A 3,808-nucleotide genomic window follows, 5' to 3' on the forward strand; every position below is an offset into this window, starting at 1 on the left:
CAGGAATGGCTTTGAACTGTGATCCTCAGATTTCAACCTCCTGAGTAGCTAGGATTACATGTGGGGCTAAGTGGTTTTAATCAGCTTTAATACCTAAGAGTTAATTGGGAGCCTGTGGCACGTGCCTGTAGTCCTAGCTGCTGAAGGAGACTGAGATCTGAGGATTGGAGTTTGATTTACTCTGTAGTATCTGACCTAATGGGTTGGAACTTCGCAGAACTAAATTGTGTTCTTTTGCTGTAAATGAAAATAAGTTGATATAAGGAGCATTACTTATATTTGAAAAACCTTATGTGGATCCTTGATTTCTAACTATCAGAAAAGCTGCTTAGACAGGACTGTGCCTGTGAGATAGTGGATTTCTTTTCTTTCCTGCTACAACAACAGGTTTTTCTTGATGTATTATTTGAAAATTAACATTACTGAACATTTAAGCCCACTTAAATAAGTTCTGGATTTGATCCTAGTTATAAAAAGTGGGAGGCCGGGTGCCGGTGGCTCATGCCTATAATCCTGGCTACTCAGGAAGCTGAGATCTGATGATTGCAGTTCAAAGTCAGCCCTTGCAGGAAAAGCCGTGAAACTCTTATCTCCAATAAACCACCAGAAAACCGGAAGTGGTGCTGTGGCTCAAGTGGTAGAGTACTAGCCCTGAGCTGAAGAGTTAAAGGGGCAGCACTCAGGCCGAGTTCAAGCCCCATGACTGACAAAAAAGAAAAAAAAGTGGGAAGATATTCTGTTAAAAAAACAACAACAACTGACACCTTGAAACTAGAATACAATTAATGGGGGTAAGCTGGAAGTAAGCCACCTTTGATAGGTCAGAGCAGCATATGAAGGGGTAGTAACTGCCTTTCTCCATCTAATTCAGCTGCTTCCTATTCAATCTCAAGTCTCAGTTGGAAAGCAATTTCCCTTACTTGACCCATTTTTCTCCTGTACTGTATCCTTATTCTGGTTCTTTAACACACACAAAAAAAAATGTTTGTAGAAATGGACTTACTAGATAAGGAAATTCAAACACCTGATTTGTGATATCTTTTGATTCATTATGTGGCTTTCTAGGTTGGAATAGCAATTTGCTTCTTTAGTTTGCTATCGTAGCTTTCAGAAGAGACATGCCAAATTGCTGAAATTGGTAGACATACTGATACAGAAGGAAATAAAGTGGGGTGTGGTACAACTCTTATTTTTAGTAATATAGGAATTTAATTTAAGGACATTATAGCTTTACTAAGCATTCGCAGAATAAAAATAAGCCTAGTTGAAAACTGGTTGCTCATCCCTATAGTCCTAACTACTTGCGGGGAGGGTGAGATCTGAGGAGTATAGTTCAAAGCCAGCCTGGACAGGAAAGTCCATGAGACTCTTCTCTCCAAATGATCATCAAAAGCCAGAGCCATGCTGAGCTCATGTGGCAGAGCACTAGCTCTGAGCACAGTAGGTTAAGGGCAGAGCCCAAAGCCCTAAATTCAAGCTCTGGGACCAGCACAAAGGGGAAAATATATATGCTCTATCTGTCTGTCTGTCTGTCTGTCTGTCTGTCTGTCTGTCTGTCTGTCTGTCTGTCTGTCTATATCAAACTACCTTTCTACATATATAGCAGTCCTTACCCAATACATGATAAATATTAGATTGTGTATAATATAGTTTCTCATATAGCCACACATCCTCCCAACACTAAGCAAACACACAAAGTCTATTCTATACTATTAACATTTGCTCTATAATCACTTGTATGCACATGACTCTGATTTCAAAGAGGTGATTTGTCTAGAGAGTGCCATTCTTTTAATTCTATCATGGATATGACATTAGTAATTAATTTGGTGTAATTTGTAAAGTGGAGGAGGTTATTTAATCAGAAGAACGTCTGTAGTTCTGGCATATAAACTTATCATTTGAATGAAAGATGTAGAATAGAGATTGAATTTGTTTTCTTTGTTAAGACTATTAGGATTGTTGGTGTGGTGATCAGATTGTCAATTTACCATACTTCACACAAGGAAGTCTTGTTTAAGTTTCCAGAAATGTTTATAAAGCTCTCCTGGCCAGCCATGGTGACACACCTGTAATCCTAGCTACTTTGAAGGTGGAGATGGAGAGGATCATAGTTTGAGGCCAGCTGATTCAAAAAGTTAGTGACATCCCATCTCAACCAGTAAAAACTGAGTGTAGTTGTGCATCCTAGTTATATGAGGAGCATAAATCCGATTGCAGTCTAGGCCAGCCCATGCAAAAAGTGAGACCCCCCTCCTTTCCAGCCTCGGCCTCGGACCCTGAAACTGCCGTGATGTTGATGCCCAAGAAAAACCGGATTGCCATTTATGAACTCCTTTTTAAGGAGGGGGTTATGGTGGCCAAGAAGGATGTCCACATGCCCAAGCACCCAGAACTGGCAGACAAGAATGTGCCCAATCTTCACGTCATGAAGGCCATGTAGTCTCTAAAGTCTCGGGGCTACGTGAAGGAACAGTTTGCCTGGAGGTATTTTTATTGGTACCTGACCAACGAGGGTATCCAGTATCTCAGTGATTACCTCCACCTGCCCCCTGAGATTGTGCCTGCTACCTTGCGCCACAGCCGACCTGAGACTGGAAGGCCTCGGCCAAAAGGTCTGGAGGGCAAGCGGCCTGCAAGACTCACAAGAGGTGAAGCTGACAGAGACACTACAGATGGAGTGCTGTGCCCCCTGGTGCTGACAAGAAAGCTGAGGCTGGGGTTGGGTCAGCAACTGAATTCCAGTTTAGAGGTGGATTTGGTCATGGACCTGGTCAGCCACCCAGTAAAGATGGAGATTGTTTTATGTTGAATAAACTTGTAGCCAGGGGAAAAAAGAAAAGGAGAGGAGCATAGCTCACGCAATTATGGCTTCTGCTGAGTGAGCCATATACCTAGTAAGCCCTAGGTTGATGAGTTTAAACCCTAGTAACTTTTTTTTTTTTTTTTGGGGGGGGGGTCTGGTTGTGGGGCCTGAACTCTGGGCCTGGGTGCTGTCCCTCAGCTCTTTTCAAGGCTAGCGCCCTACCACTTGAGTCACAGCGCCACTTCTGGGTTTTTTCTTTTTTGCTTATGTAGTGCTGAGGAATCGAACCTAGGACCTCATGCATGCAAGGCAAGCGCTCTACCACTGAGCCAACTTCCCAGCCCCCCAGTAACTTTTTTTTTTTTTTTTTTTTTTTGGTCCGGTCGTGGGCCTGAACTCTGGGCCTGGGCGCTGTTCCTCAGTTCTTCAGCTCAAGGCTAGCGCTCTACCACTTGAGCCACAGCGCCACTTGCGGCTTTTTTCTTTTTGCTTATGTGGTGCTGAGGAATCGAAACCAGGACCTCATGCATGCAAGGCAAGTGCTGTACCACTGAGCCACCTTCCCAGCCCCCTAGTAACTCTTAAAAAAACCCAAAACACCAAACAATTTGTCTTTTGTGAAATTAATTACCATAATGAGGTGATGTTGAGTTTCATGACTGAATTAAGATTTGTTCAATAAGATCAGATACGTAAGAAATACACAGTCATTTTATTTTGTGCAGGTACTGGGGCTTGAACTCAGAGTCTCACAATCTGGCTTAGCAACTCAGAGCTAGTGCTCTATCACTTAAGCCACATCACCACTTTTGGGTTTTTACTGGTTAATTGGAGATAAGACTCTCACAGACTTTTTTCTGTCCAACCAGCTTTGAACTATGATACTCAGGTCTCAACTTCTTGAGTAGCTAGGATTACAGGCCTGAGCTACCAGTGCCTGGCCACAGTCATTTTATATTTATTTATTTATTTATTGCCAGTCCAGGAGTTTGAACTCAGGGA

General features: G+C 42.7%; 1 pseudogene; it reads left to right on the forward strand.

Annotated features, from left to right (window-relative positions):
* The first annotated feature begins 2,255 nt into the window (after positions 1-2,255).
* LOC122096609 lies at positions 2,256-2,812 on the forward strand (annotated as a pseudogene).
* The last annotated feature ends 996 nt before the right edge of the window (positions 2,813-3,808 follow it).

This window comes from Dipodomys spectabilis, unplaced genomic scaffold (genome assembly GCF_019054845.1).
Source record: "Dipodomys spectabilis isolate Male_0828 unplaced genomic scaffold, ASM1905484v1 ptg000379l, whole genome shotgun sequence".
Classification (NCBI taxonomy): Eukaryota; Metazoa; Chordata; class Mammalia; order Rodentia; family Heteromyidae; genus Dipodomys; species Dipodomys spectabilis.